The sequence below is a fragment of the Dendropsophus ebraccatus genome, chromosome 4 (genome assembly GCF_027789765.1).
Source record: "Dendropsophus ebraccatus isolate aDenEbr1 chromosome 4, aDenEbr1.pat, whole genome shotgun sequence".
Taxonomy (NCBI): Eukaryota; Metazoa; Chordata; class Amphibia; order Anura; family Hylidae; genus Dendropsophus; species Dendropsophus ebraccatus.
In genome coordinates this window covers 140,393,185-140,413,652 of record NC_091457.1, presented here as the reverse complement: position 1 = coordinate 140,413,652, position 20,468 = coordinate 140,393,185, and the positions used below count along the sequence as shown (strand labels likewise).

General features: G+C 44.0%; 1 protein-coding gene across 3 annotated transcripts in view; it reads right to left on the bottom strand.

Annotated features, from left to right (window-relative positions):
• GRAP2 (GRB2 related adaptor protein 2) overlaps positions 1-7,276 on the bottom strand; it is a 143,115-nt gene extending 135,839 nt beyond the window's left edge. For 2 of the 3 annotated variants that reach the window (XM_069968884.1, XM_069968885.1), the window contains exon 1: positions 7,155-7,276. The gene's annotated coding sequence lies outside the window, so the exon portion shown is untranslated. Of the gene's footprint in view, positions 1-6,181; positions 6,203-7,154 lie in introns of those variants that run through there. The other variant, XM_069968883.1, reaches the window with a different exon arrangement.
• Between the last annotated feature and the right edge of the window lie 13,192 nt (positions 7,277-20,468).

Sequence of the window (20,468 nt, the reverse complement as noted above, 5' to 3'; positions counted from 1 at the left end):
TATCAGTGCTGGAGGACAGAAGCTCACCCCGGGCGGATCTAATTTTTAGTACCGTTGGAGAGGCGTTATTACTATGGATCAGTTGGGCAAGCAGGCTACTCGACTGGTTACCCAGCTCAAAGTATTTTTGAGAAAGGAAGAACATTCTTCGTTTAGATTTATCGTGAAGATGTGACATATAAGCACGGCCTGCCTGCAGCCACTCGGTTCTATTGTTATCAGTGGGTTGGGCCACAAACCTCTCCTCTCTGCGTTTGCAGAGGGAGGCCAAATCGTCCTCCTGTCTGGCTGTCTCTCGCTTGATGTAAGAAATGGAGGATTGCAGGCATCCCCTAAGGTATGCCTTCAGGGAATCCCAGTATGCTGAGTGATTGTCATCAAGTCTGTTATCAGCCAGGAACAACTGCAACTGATCAGGTATTCTATCGTTTTCCTGCATGAGAGACAGCCAGAAAGGATGTACTTTACGTGGGCCCCGATTTGCTAGGCGTGGTAGGATGTTAAATTCTGCTAGCAATGGCGAATGATCCGAGATGCCTCTCGGTAAATGAGAAACGGAAACCAGTACAGAATTTATAGCCGGGTTTCCAAACATATAGTCTATTCTTGACAAGGAATTCCTACCAGGTGTATGACAGGTAAATTCAACTGTGTGGGGATGTCTATTCCGCCACAGGTCTATCCAGCCAAGCTCGTCAGTCAGCATTTGGAATGAGGAAGGAGAGGGGGAGGACAGGGGGGGGAGGGGGGGAAGATATAACTTGTCACGGTTGACGTCCCATAGCATATTAAAGTCTCCCATGCACAGAAGCAGAGATTGAGGGAACACTGCAGCAAATTGGGCGGCTTCATGCAAAAGCTGCAAATTAGCAGGGGGGGGTAGGTAGAGCGCAAGTATCACCACTGGCTGTGTCTCCAACCAGCCCTGAACAAACAGGGCCCTGCCATCAGGATCCTTAACCAATCTGCCTTGTTCCCATCTAACTGATTTATGAATCAGCAGAGAGACACCTCTAGAATGAGAGGTATGAGTAGAGTGAGCTGTCCACTGGATCCACGGTTTAGAAAGACATCCAGTAGTAGTGGGGGTTAGATGTGTCTCCTGGAGACATATGACTTGGGGGTTGTGGTTACGTATATAGGCAAAAGTGAGGGATCGTTTATGAGGGGATCCTAGTCCCCTTACATTAAGTGAGAAGACACGAAAAGACATAAATACAAGAACTTAAACTGTATAGCAAAACAGACTAACAAACAAACACACAAACTATTAACAGGTGCAGAACAAGTGCACGTGGCACAAGGGTTTACGGGGGAGTCTGTGATAAAGGTGGGAATCACAGACTGAAGTAAAGATAGTCCGAGAGCCCTCGGCACCTCCGCTTCCCACCATATGCAATCTAAGTATGGTAACTAATATAACGGTTGCAAATAAGGTACCCAGTCGGTACTGTAAGAGCAAGCATATAACACTGGAATGGCACATAAAGCTATAAACACTTGCATTCGTCTGTGTGTATTCAAATACAGCCATTCAGACCAGTAGATACCGTAACACATAGGCAAAGGGGTAGAAGCAAATCACCCCTCTCCACTCGGAGGGGGGGGGGGAAATCAGCTGGTAGTTGGGCATAGTCACTGTGATGTTAGCGTCTCTGCTGAGGTGGTCTATCACGGTGCTGCAGCCAATCCTCTGCCTCCGCCGGAGTGTTGAAGAAGTATGTTCTCTCCTGATGAACAACTCTGAGCCTTGCCGGATATGCCATGGAGTAGGGCAGGTTCAAGTCCCGTAGTTTAGACTTCACCGAGGAGAACGAAGCTCTGGTTTTCTGCAGCGATGCCGAGAAGTCTGGAAACAGCAGCACCACTGAATTTTGGTATTCTATCTTGCCATGCAGGCGTGCAGCACGTAAGATGGCGTCTCGATCACGGCTGCTCAGGAGGCGCGCCAAGAATGGGCGAGGTGGGGCCCCAGGGGCCGGCGGCTTAGCTGGGACGCGGTGGGCACGCTCAATGGCATATGCAGGTGACAAGTTAGCGGTAGGCAGGTGTTCTCTGAGCCAATGTTCCATGAAGGTGCATGGGTCATTCCCCTCTGCTCTCTCAGGCAGCCCCAGTATGCGCAAGTTGTTGCGGCGCAGCCTATTCTCTAGGTCATCTGCACGTTGTGCCCACCCTGAAGCCGCCCTCTCCAACGCCGTGAGCTTAGCAGGTATAGGTGTAGCATCATCTTCTAGCTGGGAGATGCGTACCTCGGTGTCCTTAACTCGGTCACGCAGCGTGTGGAGATCGTGTCGCAACAGGCCCACATCAATCTTAACTTCCTCGATTTTACCTGTAAGTGAGGTGGTTGCAGTCTGTATGGCCTCCAGCAGCTGGGCAGAGACTTGTGCAAGTGTTGGCTCAGTGGCCTCTCGGCCCGGGGCCTGCATCAGCTCGTCGTCTCTGGAGTCGCGTGGCGTCTCGGCGCCATGTTGGCTGGCCTGGCGGCTGAACTCCTTCAGCGTGGACTGACGAGACCGGGTACTTGCAGTCATACTTGCAGTCTGACGTGCCGGTGATGTACCGGGAGTGGGTTACCGAGTAGGATTATTAGAATATGCAGGATTTCGGCAGGATGGAGGTGGATAGCGGAGGTCTCAGACGGAGCTCAGCTCAGACGCGTCCGCTCATGCCGGAAGTTGGCCACGCCCCGCCCTTTTTTCGTTTTTTCCTGCTTAAAAGGCCATAGCACTTGCATTTTTTCACCTAGAAACCCACATGAGCCCTTATTTTTTGCGCCACTAATTGTACTTTGCAATGACAGGCTGCAGCTGGAAGCAATCGAGTGCCGAGCCGTGATCAGCGCCATTACGGCGCTGAGCCCGGACAGAGGAGGATGTGTGGATCGATCCACCCCACTAGACACCAGGGATAGCTGCATTCAAGTAATCGGATGCAGCTGTTAACTTTGACAGCTGCATCCGATTACTTTATTAGCAGACACGGCGATCGGACCGCCACACGGCCCCGCTCTGAACACATGTAGACTAAGGGTTAATAGTAAAGACGGTAAAAGGATGGTGAAAAAAGAAAAACTGCACGTGAACAACTAAAAAATAATGTCTGTTGTTTGAAGATAATTGACATGATTATTATTTTGACGTCTGCGCAGATAACGTCCGTTATTTTATACACTGTGCGCATTGGGTGTCTGGCATTCCATTGACTTCAATGCATTGCATAGAGGCCAATTAAAATGCGTCAGTAACGGATGTAATTTGAAAAAGAAAAATTGGGATCCTTTACTCTTTTTTTTTTTCTAATTGTGAATGACTTGCACTGAAAAAAGAAAACACATGGGGATAAAATAAGAGCTAAACATGCTATCCTTTCCTTATACACGCTAAAATTGAAAAAAGAAAAACTAACTGAAAAATTGCTAAAAAGCAGGGGAAACGGATGGATTTATTTTTGATTGTTTTCGTGGCTTTTTTCAGCCCTCCACAGAAACTCTTTGTGAAAAATTTGTGTCTGAGGGAAGCCTTATGGAGAATTCCCGTGAATCTGCAACTATCCTGTCAACAGATCTGCCAATGTGTGAACGCCCATCAAATACGGATCTGCTCCATATTTTCTGTAACTGATCTGCAATGAATTTTAATGTGCATCAAATAAATTGATGCCGATTTTCTGCAATTTATTAGCAAAGGATCGTGCAGGGCTGAAATGCTGCAGATGTATGGCAATTTTTTTTATTTAACTAATAGGAAAGTCTACAATCCATCCGCAGCATTTCGGTCCTCTGTGAAGATGCTGTACAACCACATGTAGCAGATATGCTGCAGAGTTTCTGTGTTCATTTATCTATGCAGAAAATCGGGCACATTTACAGCTGACAGTTAGAGTAGATGAGATTTTGTAGGCTCGGGATAAACTGCAACTTTTTGTAGTTCTACAAGATTGATTTTACCTGTCGAGCCCACAGCAATTCATTGACTTACATGCAACCTTGTGGCCTGTGGCCTTCAGCTGTCACTCAATAGTTAAACTCAATCTTACAACAATAAAAAAAGTTTATTTTCCCCGTAGACAGTAATATGCAGCCTGAAATCTGTAGCAAACTATACAAAATTTAATGCAGATTTTCTTCCACACTGTTTAGGATTCCTAATGCATATGATATATTGGTATATATTCTGAATATATCTAAATAAAGCCTGAGGATTTCCAATAGAGCCTTAAGGCTTCCATCAGATTTAAATTTTTGGAAATTTTGTGTTTGTTTGGACTGAAAATGTCCAAAGGCTGCCAGCAGTTTTTGCATATTTTTTTGGCATTTTTTAAAATTCTTTTTAGTGTTTATTGCTGTTTTTCTCTTTTATCCCATATTTTTTTTCCACAGAGACATTGAGTCTCCTCCCCGCTATAGAAGTCTATGGAAGTAAAAACGCCACTATCTTTTGAAAAAACGTCAAATGCTGAATCTTCTGTGATTTTGCAGAACTGTCAAGGAACACAAAAATGTCACCAAGCCCTTTATTGTTTTTTTCTTTTTTTTTTTCCCCTTCAAAAAATGCCTAGTGTGACAGCACCCTGAGGGTGCCCTCACACACTTTTTTTGTGGTGTTTTTCAGGCAAAAAAAAAAAAAAAAAGGCAGAAAACATTTTTTTCATGCATTTGCATTTTTTCTCCGGTGTTTTTGACTTCAAGTGTGAATGATCTTTTTTTGTGGTTTAGGCATTTTTGTGTGCTGAGCTTTTTTTTTACTCCACCATCACATGACCTAGTTGCTGGACAACAAAAGGTGACAAAAACGGCAGAAAAAAAAGAAAACCAGAAAACTAGAAAAAACACCACAGTTTGCAAAAAAAGTCACAATCTCAGCATGCTGTGCTTTAGAAAAATTGCCACAGAGCCTCAAAAACGCCAGAGAGGAGAGGAAAACGCCCCCCCCCCCCAAAAGAAAAAAAAACCAAAAAAACAACAACAAACAAACAAAAAACAAACGAACAAAACAAAAAAACATGAGGGAGATTTATCAAACATGGTGTAAAGTAGAACTGGCTCAGTGCCCCTAGCAACCAATCAGATTCCACCTTTCATTCCTCACAGACTCTTTGGAAAATGAAAGATGGAATCTGATTGGTTGCTAGGGGCAACTGGGCCAATTCTACTTTACACCAGTTTCATAAATCTCCATCTTTGTGTTTTTTTGGACTGAGAATGCCCATAGGTTGCCAACAGTTTCTACTGCTTTTTGGCATTTTTTTTCAGGTGTTAGAAGTATATGGGAGGAAGAATGCTACTATTTTTTGAAAGGGAAAAAACTCCTTGCAAAACTGCCAAGGAGCAGTAAAACGTCACCTTGCCCTTTATTGGTGTGTTTTTTTTTTTGTCTCCAAAAATGCCTAGTGTGACAGCACCCTAAGGGTATGTTCCCACAGAACTAAAATGCTGCAGATGTTTCCTTCGTAAAAGTATTTGGACACAAAGCAGCTGCAGCTTTGATGCAGAAGTTTCTGTACATTCTCCATTCACCCGAGCCGGCCATCCATTTAGACATATGGAATGGATTTGTGGGTAGAAACAAATGGCCTTGTGTGAACATATCCCGAGATTCTGAATATGAAGGACTCCTTACCATAGATCACTCTCATTGACCAGCAGTACAAATCACAGAATAAGAAATGTCATTAGGCTATGTTCCCACACAGTATTTTAGCTCAGTATTTTGCTCAGAATTTGGCAACCAAAACCAGGAGTGGATTGGAAACACAGAAAGGCTATGTTCACACACTGTTGAAATTGAGTGGATGGCCGCCATTTATTGGCAAACAATTGCTGTTATTTCAAAACAACGACCATTGTTTTAAAAAAATGGCAATTATTTGCTGTTAAATGGCGGCCATCCACTCAATTTCAACAGTGTGTGAACAGATCCTTTCTGTTTTTAATCCACTCCTGGTTTTGAGGGAAAATACTGTGTGTGAACCTAGCCTTACTCTTATAAGTAACTCATGGTTCCTCTGATAAACATGTGCTTCTACTTCTTCTCTTCAGCTTCCCCTATTGTATAAGTAGCTGCTCCCATGATGTGCTGATAAACAGAACATTGTGTATTTATAGATTTACGTGTAATTGTATATACCAAGGGTGTCAAACCCAAATACATAGTATTGGACAAAGTCGTGGGCCAACCTTGATAATTATTGAAGCACGAATGCGACGGCCCTGGCACTGTCAGATCAGCATGCGGCATAGTCTCCCAGCACTGTGCACTATGATAAATGACATGATATATTGCTATGCCATGATTAAACTTCAACCCATGTAATAGTGAACCTCCTCAATATTGCCCCATGTAGTAGCCAACCCCCCCAATATTGCCCCATGTAGTAGCCAACCCAACCAAAATTGCCCCACATATTAGCCAGCCCTCCCAATAGTGCCCAAATAGTAGCCAGACCCCAATAGTCTCATATAGTAGCCAGCCCTCCCCCATATTCTCTTATATAGTAGTCAGCCCTCCCCCATAGTCTCTTATATAGTAGCTAGTCCTCCCTCATATTCTCATAAATAGTAGCCAGCCCTCCCCAATAGTCTCTTATATAGTAGCCAGCCCTCCCCCACATTCTCTTATATAGTAGCCAGCCTTCCCCAGTAGTCTCATATAGTAGCCAGCTCTTCCCCATAGTCTCTTATATAGTAGTCAGCCCTCCCCATTGTCTCTTATATAGTAGCCAGCCCTCCCCCATAGTCTCTTATATAGTAGCTAGCCCTTCCCAGTAGTCTCATATAGTAGCCAGCCCTCCCTTATAGTCTCTTATATATTAGCCAGCTCTCCCCGATAGTCTCTTATATCGTAGCCATGGCGGGCCAGATGTAATTCAAACTCAGAGTTTTACATGACTGGTATATACTATATACTCTCACACATTATCATCTCTGTGTGTACTTTTACAGCTGCTAAAATAATCATAATAAACCAAATCTGCCAAATAGTCACCATTGGTCCCTATGCAGAGTCCATGTTCATTATGATCACCGATCTATGAAATATTCACAATGCCAGTCACCCATCTGCTATGTAAACAGTCAAACTATCGCCAGCATATTCACCTTGTGAATAGCAGAAATGCCCCCCCCCCTTATATAAATCAATGCTGCTTACCTTTATTGCTGCCGCCTTATGTCTTCTGCATTAAATCCAAGGCCACATGCCCTACGGTAATGACATAGTCATCCAAAGTCACTCCTGTCTTATAGTGTGTATCTATAGAGTTACACTGAGGTTCTCCTATGTGACATACCCCACCATGCCCCAATCACAAGTCGTTTAAACCACACAGGAAATCTCACCAAGATCACAGCTCCGAGTGGTTAGAGAATAAATACAAAACGTAGCACTTTTTTCTCTTCTTCCGTAATCCCCAGACACCGAGTGCAGTAGCAGCGACATGTGCACAGCACTTACTGAGGGGCAGGTTTACACTGGGCTGGAATCACAAAACTCTAGGCTATGCTCCCAAAACGGCCCTAATTCGCCCTAATTTTTACATTGTGGGAACATAGCGGTATAAGGAAATATAAAATGCTATACCCACATGATATTTTTGTGTTTGGAATTTTTTTCCTGGGCATTTTGGCAGAAATGCCCCCTAACTGTGGTGGTGGTGGTGGGGGTTGGGGCTCTTCAGCAACATTTTTTTTTCTTTCAAATCAACTGATGCCAGAAAGTGCCAGATATTTGTAATTTACTTCTATTTAAAAATCTTCCAGTACTTATCAGCTGCTGTATGTTCTGCAGCAAGTAGTGTATTCTTTCCAGTCTGGAGAGCAGGAGAGGATTTTTATGGGGATTTGTTGCTAATCTGGACAATTCCTGTCACGGACAGAGGTGGCAGCAGAGAGCACTGTGTCAGACAGGAAAGAATAGAACACTTCCTGCAGGGCAGACAGCAGCTGATAAGTACTGAAAGACTGGCCATTTTTTAAATAGAAGTAAAACAAAATGGGATTTACCTAAACTGTGAACAACGGCCTGTTCTCAGGTTCCTGACCACCTCCGACGGCCACATACAGGCTGGATAGAGCAGGGAGTTAGCCATTGACGAGATTGGTTTGGGTCCCAAAGGTGGCATTTATGGCATATCCCGTAAAATATTTCTTCTGCCTCTATTGGGGTCAATGTTTGGTGTACAGTATACACCAGGAAAATATCATGCTGTATGTATTTGGGCCGTCCATGGGTGTCTTTAAGGAGAAGTCCGAGGCTGCTTTTGGACAAAGCAGGGGTGGGGGGACATAATAACCACAACTCCACTCCCGTCCCCATGGCCGTCCAGCGCAGGATCGACACTACAGGATCTTATCGCCAGTCACTTATTGGCTGAGCAGTCATGGCGTCATCACAACTGGGGGAAAAATGCCCTCTGGCAGGGGTCCCAAGGTCGGTCAGGCAGTGCATAGTGGGCACGAGGAGAGGTAAGAAATCAATGATGGTCATTTTCTCCCCTGCCCCTGGCATCTGACAAAAGATTTCTATGTCCAGACTTCTCCTTTAAGGAACTATATGCTGAAACAATGTCTTATTATAAAATCTTTTCATAAAATGAAACTTTGTAGACGCACATAGGAACACATATGGGTTCATATATACTATCCAGCTGGCGGATTTGTAGATTATTTCAGCTCTGTGTCCATTGTTTCCCGGTATTATGACTTGTATACTCTTCCTCGTGGCCATTCGTTTGGTGGGATACAATTTTTTTTATGATTAATATAATTACATTGCATCACTTTCTCATTGCCGCCTCCATTGACTGTATAAAAAACAAATATTACTGCATAACATTGGGGATGGAGTTTTCTTATTATTATCAGAAAGTATAATCCACTGTGACGGAAAACTAATTCCTATCCCGTACTTTCTCCCAGGCTGTTATGTCATTTTCTCCTCGGCGGGCAGTGGCTCTAATACCGTTCTAACCAAGACACTCCAATACTGGGACTCTGACCGCCCTGCCAACCCACCCACGTGTCCCTGCAGGGCACTGAATCGGCTCTTACATGCCCCATATAGCAGAGATGTCATATTTCCCAGTATAAATGAAGCATGTTTATTAGAGATGAGCAAATAGTAAAATATTTAACAATTCTAAATTTAATTTGAATAGCTTCTGATATTCAAATATCGAATCCCATTATAGCCTATAAGGGAAAAAAATTCTTGGGACCTGGAAATCAATATTCAACCACTAGGAGGTCACTAAATGCACAATGAGACCTCAGGAAACGATGCCAACACCTCTGGATGCATGTAGGACAGCAGAGGAAGCATGCCTGGCTGCATCTAACACAGTGATGAGCGAACATGCCAATTTTCCCAAGTGTACGCTGAAGATTAACAAACAAATTATGAACGTAAAGTAGACGCATAAGTTTTGGTCTAGCAGTACGCACTTGCGTACGTATCAGGTCAGGTGCAGTGCAAAATATGTAATAAGGAAAATTAACGATAACTACAAATCAGTAGTAGCAAGATAACAGGTAGTATCCCACACTCACAGTATACAGCCGTATACCGGATATATAATTGTTTTTTAAAATAATAAAATTAAATGGCTGGTCAACGCCTTTACAGGACGCAGACTGCGCAAATCAGTAGTAGCAAGATAACAGCTATTATCCCACACTCACAGTATACAGCCGTATACTGGATATATAATATTTTTTTTTTAACACAATAAAATTAAAGAACTGGTCAACTCCTTTACAGGATGCAGACTGCACAAATCAGTAGTAGCAAGATAAGAGCTATTATCCCACACTCACAGTATACAGCCGTTTACACTATCAGTAGATGTATGAATACAGTGCTTGTCTCAAAACAACTTTTAAATACATGTTTTTTTACTTTTAGCCCTAACAAGGGCTTTTGGGGGTCCCTCCCTACCTAACTTCACCTAAAAGCTTTCTCTCCCTGGGGTACAGCCTGTCCCTCTCTAGCTCCAACCAGCAACTGACACAAATCTGAAATCACTATTCTTATATTCAGGAGGTGACGTAGTTTAGCCAGCCAATCACAGTTAGAGGTTTTTTTTGTTAAAGTCCTGCCTATTCCTTGTGCCTATCCCTCCCCCTGTATGTTTATTGGCTGGAAAAAAGCTCCAGGGTGGTGGGAGGGCAAATCGAGTTTTTACTGCGTTGGCGGTCGAATATTTGAACACATTCGAATAGCTTAAATAGCATACTATTCGATCGAATAGCTATTTGATCGAATAGTATTCACACATCACTAATGTTTATGGATAGTAGGAGGTCCACACTCTTCTCAGTGATTAGCTTAACTTTTCTATATTGTGACCCAACTTTAAAGTACATTGCTGAACTGAATAATTGGTTTTAGAATTAAATATAATCCTGGGGAATAAGCTATGAATTTTTTAATAGGCTGCATAGAGCGCTGACTTTAGGATTCACAGTCAAACAAACACAGCCAATAATTTTATGGTTTGAAGATCTTGAGTTTAGCAGCGGCGGCGGCGGAGCTGTAATCCGCCGGCTAATTGTTGTCTAATAGTTTGACGGAACTACAGACGGAAATTGATATTGAATGCTTACAGTATATCGGCTATAGTGGGAGGGGAAAGGTTCGGGATCTTACACTTTTTTTAATGAAAATATTGTAAACAGGTAGCCATTGAAAACTATCCCCTGTATTCTAGATACATAGATATTAAGTTCAAGGAATGTTAACATGTTAGTGGCTAGGGGAGCAAACTGGCTGGAGACCAGGAGAGGATCCCAAGCATAATGGGACATATTGCAACTAACTGTGGATTTTTATGGACCTGTGAGAAAGCCATTGTTATTGCCAAGAGACAGTTTGATTTCTGCCACAAACCTGTTTCTGTACTTTAACTCCCTGCCCCCCCCCCCCCAGATGTGGACTATGCTCCTTTACCTTGGCCACTGCCATGCTGCCTCTTCTCTTGCTGTGGTTCCTGGTCTAGCCTTTACAGCGCATGCGAGTGTGTGCATGTGGTGTCCCACCACAGGTTTTGTTATTGGTTACACCCTTCGCAAAAGCCTGTACTTTCTTGTAAGTGGTGATGTAGTAGTGATAAAGTTTCGCAACAAGATGTCGCTATTGTTAGTGTATGTACTTAGTTGCTGCACAGCTGAAGTATGGAAAGGGTTATTGTTTGCTTATATGTCACATGGATCTGTCTCTGTCTCCTACTCCTCCACCCTCCCTTCTGAGATGGCTGATGTAAACAAGTCCTTATCTGCAACTTCTGCAATCAGCGTCCGTTCTTTACTTAAAAAATAAGTTGTGTGAACATAGCCTTTCACTGAAATGCCGGAGTATGTTGCTGTTTTATGCTTCCAGTGGTTAGCTAGCATGAAACAACACTGTCAGGGTCCCTCAAGCCAGGGTCCCTCTAAGCCTAACCCAGTCCTCAAGGACTCCCAACAGGTTATGTTTTCAGAATTTCCTTAGTATTTCATGATATAACTACAGGTCAGTGCATCAACCATCACTACTTCTCTGTGTTGCATATGCTCAAATCCTGACCTGTTAGACCCTTAAGAACTGAGACACTCCTCCAAGCACTTGCATATACATGCAAAATGTTATTACTGACTCCCTCTCCCCGTCACGCTATACTTAGGTCCGGTTTCACACATCACGGAGCGAAATTCATCTACAAAGTACAGTACAATGTTAGCGAATGGAGTTTTAAACAAACCTCATTCACTCACTGCATAAACAATCCGCAGCGGTGAAACCAGCCTAAGGCCTTGAAATCAATTAGCTTTTACATGATCCGACCCTAACAATTTAGCTGTAAAAAAAAAAAAAAAAAAAAGAAGACCGACCTAGCTAAATGTAACTCCTAACAGCAAGCAGTGATCCAGTTTGCGAGTACGCTGTTATCTGGCTTTATGCAAGCAGAACTGCTCTAAGTGGCCTTTACAAAGGCTGTCCTCCTCGTGGTGCCATCAACGCCTCATGTAAATGTTCGCTCCCGTGGAGCCTTCTTCCCGAGTCCAGCTGATCTCCGCTAATCAGCGAGAGTCGGTAATTAAAGCGAGATATATTTCTACAATCCAGTGAATTAGTCAAGCTTTGCATCCTAGATTTTCACCTTCAGAACTTTCCTTTCATTTGCCGTCTAGATAGACTTTGGCATTCGTTCAAGAAGAGCTCGCCGTCCTCGCCAGAGCCGCTGGTTTCATCCTCAAATATCCATTTAATCCTCCTGTTTTAATATGAATCATTTATGTTTGTCTGTTTGCACATTTCTACTTGAAAACCAGAGAGCCCGTACCCAATTACAATGCATGCTTAAAACGATACGGAATGTCATGTTCAACGTTCGTCAGGGGTTTATTTCATCTCATCCCTGCTCGCTCTGTGTACTGTAGGATTTAGGAATGTGTCTGTTATACTTTCTGGCCAACTGGTATCATGATGTCCCTGGCAGCGTTGGAAGTCTAGAGTTTAGAGAGGTGCGGTGCCAAGTGTTAAGAGTCATTTTGGAAATTAATTTGAATTCATCAACCGCTGCCTGATCTCCTAGGGAGGAAATGAAATATGTAGAATTAAAGAGTACCTGTTGTTTTAGGTAACTTTTCATGATGAGGCCACAGTTTGTTTTACTGGGGAGACGATACCTTGCATATGTAACCCCCTCCTCTTAGACCTACCTGGGAAATCTTACTCCTGCCCTATTGTCATTTAAAGGGGTACTCTGGAGGAAAAAAAATAGTTTTGAAATCAACTGGTGTGAGAGAGTTTACAGATTTGTAAATGACTTCTGTTTAAAAATCACAAGTCCTCCAGTACTTATCAGCTGCTGTATGTCCTACAAGAGGTGGTGTATTCTTTCCAGTCTGCTCTCTGCTGCCACCTCTGTCCATGTCAGGAACAGTCTAAAGCAGGAGAGGTTTTCTATAGGGATTTGCTACTGCTCTGGACAGTTCCTATATACCTATGTATAACAATGAAACATTTAGCGGTACAGTACAGATAGGGACCAGTGAGAGTAAAGACTAAATATGTTGGTGCTATGTAAATAAAGAAGTTAGAATGGTAAAGGTGAGAAACCATTTTAACCCCTTAAGGACTGAGCCAATTTTAATTTTCGCGCTTTCATATTTTCCTTCCAGTGTTTAAAAGGCCATAGCGCTTCAATTTTTTCACCTACAGACCCACATGAACCTTTATTTTTGCAACAGCACTTACACTGCAATGACAGAATTTCTCCATAAGATATGCTGTTAAACCGGGAAAAAAAATATTTGTGCAGTGAAATTGGAAAAAAAAAGTGCAATTCTTTTTATTTTTAAGGGGCTTCGTGTTTACGCAGTTCGCCCTATGGTAAAGCTGGCATGTTATCTATGTTACTTAAGTCGGTACAATTACAACGATATGTAACTTATATAACTTTTAAAAAATCAAAACTTTTAAAAACTAAAAGTTCTTAAAATTGCTCTATTTTGATCCTTTTAACGCTTTTATTTTTGGTCTATAGGGCTGTGTGAGGTGACATTTTTTATGCCATGATCTTTGTTTGCTTATATGCAACTTTTTAGTAACTTCTTATTACAATTTTTCTGGATTTGATGAGACAAAAAATAAATAAATTTTGCACTTTTGCAGGTTTTTGCGCTTACACTGTTTACCGTGCATAATCAGGAATGTGTTCATTTAATAGTTCAGGCGATTATGCATGCAGCAATACCAAATATGTTTGTTTCTGTATATTTATAAAATGGGAAAGGGGGGGTTATTTAAACTTTTATTAGGGGAGAGTAGGACTTTTATTTACTGCGCTGATCTCTTATAGAGATCAGTGTTCTTTACTTAATACAGCACTGGTCGATTAGATCAGTGCTGTATTACTTTGGACTGCTGCAGCCTAGATCTACAGATTGCAGATCTGGCATCAGTGCGCTAAGGTTAAGGGATCTCCCCTCCGCAACTGCATCGTGGGGGTGAGATCCCCCCACTAGACACCAGAGATTGGGGACAGAAGCTATTTAAATGCAGCTGTCAGCTTTGACAGCAGCATTTAAATACCTAATTAGCTGGGAGTGGTGATCGCCCACGTCGGCTCATAAAAGTGGTCCCCAGCTGCTGATAGGAGCCGAGAACCAGGTGCTGCAAAAAAGGTCAGTGATGTGAACCTTCTATGCTTTCCCTTAACGACGGCAGGACGAGCATATTCATCCTGCATCGTTAAGAGGTTTTAAAGGGGCTTTCTCACTATAGAGAGTGATGGTATAAACAGCAGGAATAGGGAACCTTCAGCCCTTCAGCTGTTGCAAAAGTACAATTCCCAACTTGCCTGGATAGCCATGACAAAAATTATGGCTGACCAGGCTTGATGGGAATTGTACTTTTGCAACGGCTGGAGGGCGGAAGGTTTCCAATCCCTGTTATAAAGCCAGTATATTATTCTGATCAGTGGGGGGAATCTGAACTCCAATAAATCCCCTGATCCAGAAAATTATAGGGCGACAGCACTACCATAGAGCTGTATATTTTGTTTAAACATCCCTTTAAGGGACAAAATATATAAAAGTTTAAAGGAAAAAATGTAATAGGTTAACTAGGCGCAGAGCAGGGAGCACCCAAAAATGTGTCTCCTATTGTTTTCAATGGGGTTCATTACTCAAGTTGAGCACTTGAGCCTGATCGACTCGAGTAACAAACGAAGTGCTCGCTCAATACTAATACCTATACAATTGCTTCCATCTAACAATGGCTTCAGGGTATACACACGTATCTGCCAAAAAAAAGTCTTTAGTATACATCTGCTGAACAGTCTATGTTAGAAGTATATGCTTGGTGCATTTCCCAATGTAGTATACGCAAGAAACATAGTGCTCTAAAGCAGTGTGAACCTCGTCTAATATAGTCATGATGTCTACACTTGAACAGAATGGTAGGTCACGGCAAAAATCCCGGTAATTCGTATCACAAATAACAGACGGCACACTACTTCCCACAGGCTAAGTGGACATTTGTATTCCTACATTTAGATTTTCTTGATTTATTTTTATATTTCAATAGCTTTTTCAATGTCTGGGAGTCTTTTAAGATGTCAGCTTGTAAAGTGCGTCTTAGCCGTCTTTTAATTTTGGACACTATAATACACTTTATTGCACTCTGCTAATCACGTAATTGCCTGCGATGAAAGCGCTTTTTTCCCTAATGAATGTTTTTTTGGAGGAACGCCTGACAGGCAGTATACCGTCACTTGGTAAACATTATTATTTCTTCACAAAACCAGAATAAATACCACAAAGCACTCACACTGGCATAAAAGGGATTCAGTAACTGAAAGCGCTATACATTTGCTAATTGTTGGTTTGATGCTAGGAAGGAGAGAGACATTTAGGATGTCACACAATGCCTATCACATGAAAGTCACAATCAAAGTCACCGTATATAATAGGAGAATGCAACATACTATACACGGATAACATATGAACATATATGTATATTGGCTATATGGGCAAAAGTATTGGGGCACCTACACAAGACACCTAACAAGATCTCTTAGGACATCCCATTCTCAATCCATAGGCATTCATATGGAGTTGGTTCCCCCCCTTTGCAAATATACCAGCTTCCACTCTTCTAGAAAGACTTATTACAAGATTTTGGTGGTATCTGTTAAAATTTTTGACCAGAAGAACATTTGTGAGGTCAGACACTGATGCTGGGCAAGAAGGTGGGGAAGTATGGCACGGGGTCAGGAGCTGAGCCTGCTCCTTACACAGCAATGGCATTGCAGGTAATAGCTGGCACCCAATGACTGGCATTAGAGAAGAGCCTTATGCCAACCATGTAACTGTCTAGATGCCACAATCGAGAGCAATCATGGCATCTAGACAGTTATATTGTAAATGACTGGTGGTTCAGAGGGCCGATTGGCATCCTCACAAATGTGGATGAGCTTAACAACTTCTGAAGACCACCTTGGTTGTTGTTGTGATGAGTGAACTTGCCAGACGCTCTGGTTCATCCAAACCTGAATGCTCAGCATTTGACTGCCACTGCCTGGAGAAGTTGGATGCAGCTCTAGGCAATCCTGGAGTTTTTCTGACAGCTACTGTCAGCAACTTACCTGACCGTGCTCCAGCGATGTCTGCCCCGGCTGGAGTGCAGCGCCGTCGCTCCGCCTCCGCCGGCCGGGTGACGTCGCGGAGACCCGACGGCGCCCCTAGCGACCGGAGACGCCGTGGGGTCACGTGACTGGCTGTCGGCCGACCGGGACACAGCTGAGTGGCATTGCACTCAGGGTGAGTGGCTTTCAGTTCAGCCACTCTGCATGCAGCGATGCAGCTGCTGTGTTTTGCTCATTAGGAGTCCGGACCAATTAGCTCTGGTCCAGGACCCTCCCTCTGGTATATAGTTCAGAGCCAGCCAGCAGTACATCGCTGGCTATTAGATCAGTTCATAGATCAGTTCTAGTCCCAGCTCACCCTGTCCTTTTCCTGTCATCCCCGTCCTGATTCCTTTTGCTTGACTACTCGTGTTTTGACCTTTGCCTGGACTTAGACTATTCCTTGTTTTCCTGATTCTGTACCTTGTTGCTAGTGTGGTTTGACCCGGATCGTTCATTACTCTCTATTGTGTTTTGTCTGTCTGTATTGTTCTGTGTGTTCACTTACGCAGCGTAGGGAACGTCTTCGTGGTTGTCCGCGACCGCCTAGGGTCGATTGAGGCAAGCAGGCAGGTGACAGTGGGTGGGTTCAGACCTAGGGCTCACTGTCTTGTCGTGTCTGTATCACCTGATTCCTGACAGAATAGCCAGCCCATACTGCCGCTAGCCTTATGGATAACAGGACCGCCATGACTAACATTGTGGAACAGATGCAGAGACTTAATACTATGGTCCAGGAGCTGGCGGGTAGGGTCCAAGACCAGGAGACGGCACCCCGACAGCTTACCGTGACGTCCCCAGTACCCCCGGAACCACCTGTTCAACTCCCGGACAAATTTTTGGGAGACAGGAAGAAGTTCCGTGCCTTTAGGGAGGGGTGCAAATTGTTTTTTAGATTGCGCCCCCGATCCTCAGGAGATGAGACCCAGCGGGTGGGCATTATGTCCCTTCTCCAGGGTCCTCCTCAGGAATGGGCCTTTTCCCTACCTTCTCACTCGCCTGAGTTTCTGACTACTGACCATTTTTTCGCTGCGCTGGGGTTATTATATGACGATCCTGACAGTGCCTCTAACGCAGAACGTCAGTTAACAAGCCTGAGACAGGGCCGTCGTCCAGTGGAAGAGTACTGCTCTGAGTTCAGACAGTGGAGTGGTCTTTCCACATGGAACGACTCTGCGCTCCATACCAGTTTCGTGTGGGTCTTTGCGACCGCTTGAAGGATATGTTGGTAGCGTACCCCACTCCTGAATCACTGGAGGATAGTATGACCTTGGCCATCCGGGTTGACCGCAGACTGAGGGACCGACAGAAGGAAAAGAGTACCCCCGATCATTCCAGGTCCTCGAGCTCCCCACCTTCCCATCCCGTTTTTTCATCACCCGTAGAACCTATGCAGGTAGACATCACTGATGCTAAGGTCAGGCGAGCCCATCGGATGCAAAACCATCTGTGTTTCTACTGTGGAAAGACCGGTCATCAACTTCGACAATGCCCTTCCAGACCAAGATCCTCGCCGGAAAACTCCAGCGCCTGAGAGATTATCGAGGGGATCTCTCAGGCGCACAGGTACCCTTTAAAAATAAGTTGCTATTACCCATCTGCTTGTCCGTGGGAAATAAAACTATAAATGGATATGCCCAGATAGATTCCGGATCTTCTGCTAATTTTATTAACTCCACGTTCTTTTCCAGTCTAGAGGTATGTCCCATTCTGCTTCAGCGTCCTGTAAATGTCACAGGAGCTGATTCTGCGCCGTTTGTGCAAGGGGAAGTACGTTATATCACCCCCTGTCTAGAAGTCAAGGTGGGCTCAATTCATGTTGAAAAACTTGATTTTCTTCTCATGCACAATTTGTCATCTGACGTGATATTGGGATTGCCTTGGTTGGAGACACACAACCCTGTGTTTGATTGGTCCAGCAGAGAACTTGTAAGATGGGGTTCAGCATGTGGGTCTCACTGTATTACTGTTGCTTTGGCGGAATGTTCTCCAGATAAGGAGGAGATTCCAGAATTTTTGTGTGATTTTGCCGATGTCTTTGATGAAAGGGCTGTGGAGGGTCTCCCGCCTCACCGACCATATGATTGTTCTATTGATTTAATTCCCGGTGTTAAATACCCTCGAGGGCGAATTTTTAACCTGTCCTGTCCTGAGAGAGAGGCCATGCGGGAATATATTAAGGACAGCTTACGTAAAGGTCACATACGGCCCTCCTCTTCCCCTATGGGGGCCGGATTCTTTTTTGTTGGTAAAAAGGATGGCGGTCTGCGGCCCTGTATTGATTACAGGGAACTAAACAAAATCACTGTAAAAGATCAGCATCCATTGCCATTGATACCAGATCTTTTTAATCAGATAAGTGGAGCTAAGTGGTTTTCTAAAATTGACCTCCGGGGAGCATATAATTTAATTCGTATCAAGCAAGGAGACGAATGGAAAACCGCATTTAATACCCCAGAGGGCCACTTTGAGTACCTGGTCATGCCCTTTGGGCTGTGTAATGCTCCAGCAGTATTCCAGAGGTTTGTGAATGATGTTTTTCGTGAATATCTAGGACGTTTTTTGGTCGTATATCTGGATGATATTTTAATCTTTTCCCCTGATTGGGATTCGCATGTTAGACACGTACGTACAGTGATGGAGCTTTTGAGACAACACAGTCTATGCGCCAAATTATCTAAGTGTCATTTTTGTATCCAAGAGATTTCCTTTTTAGGTTACAATATTACCCCCAACTCTTTTAGTATGGACCCTATTAAAGTAGCGGCCATCGAAAAATGGCAAAGACCCAACAATCTCAAGGCTCTTCAAAGGTTCCTGGGCTTTGCCAACTACTACAGGAAATTCATTAAGGGGTTCTCTCTCATTGCTAAACCCCTCACTGACCTGACTAGAAAGGGGGCGGATCTAGTACATTGGTCTCCCGAAGCCATGGGAGCATTTGACACTCTTAGACGGTGTTTTTCGAAAGCTCCAGTACTGGTTCACCCAGATTTTGAGCGTCCATTTGTGGTAGAGGTGGACGCATCCGAGGTGGGGGTTGGAGCAGTATTGTCTCAAGGGTCGAGTACCCTGAGCAATCTTCGACCTGTTGCGTTCTTCTCGAGAAAATTTTCTCCAGCGGAGCGCAACTATGATATTGGCAATAGAGAGCTATTGGCCATCAAGATGGCCTTTGATGAGTGGCGGCATTTTTTAGAAGGCGCTAAACATAAGGTTACTGTACTGACTGACCACAAAAACTTGGTCTACCTCGATACAGCTAAGCGTCTCTCTCCTCGTCAGGCTAGATGGGCTCTATTTTTTACTAGGTTTTATTTTGAGATCACTTACCGACCTGGTTCTCGTAATGTCAGGGCTGACGCTCTCTCCCGCAGCTTTAGCCCGGAAGATATCCCCGAGAATCAGGTCGATACGATCCTAAAACCCGGTGTGGTGGTGTCAGTGTTACAACCAGATCTGGTGACCCTTATCGCAGAGGCCCAAGATGTGGCCCCACCTAACACGCCCGAGTCTCTCCTGTTTGTGCCGCCGAACCTTCGCCTCCGTGTGTTGGAGGAAACTCATAGCTCTGTTTTGGCGGGTCATCCAGGTATCGCGGGCACTAAATATTTGCTCTCCCGCCACTTCTGGTGGCCATCCTGGGCCCGAGATGTCAAGGCATTTGTTGAGGCCTGCGAAATCTGTGCTCGGTCCAAGGTTCCTCGTAGGCCACCGGAGGGACTTCTTCATCCCCTGCCGGCCCCTACGAGACCTTGGACACACTTGTCTATGGATTTTATCACTGATTTACCTGTATCTAAGGGGAAGACGGTCATTTGGGTGGTGGTGGATCGTTTTTCCAAGATGTGCCATCTTATTCCGCTGCGCAAACTCCCCAATGCTCGCCTACTAGCTACCTTGTTCATTAACCATATCCTACGATTGCATGGGGTTCCGGAAGACATTGTCTCAGATAGAGGTGTCCAATTTGTTGCGGGTTTCTGGAGAGAATTTTGTGGTAAACTAGGTATCTCATTGTCCTTCTCTTCTGCGTTCCATCCCCAGACCAATGGGCAAACAGAACGAGTCAACCAGTCATTAGAACAGTTCTTAAGGTGTTTTGTATCTGATACACAGGACAAATGGCGCGACTTCATTTCTCTCGCCGAATTTGCGATCAATAATCACGAACAACATTCCATTAAGATGTCGCCGTTCTTCTGCAATTATGGCTTTAACCCCAGATACTCCTCGGTTCACTCCGCCGACTCTCTAAATCCTTCAGCTGAAGCCATATTCTCTAAACTGTGCACAGT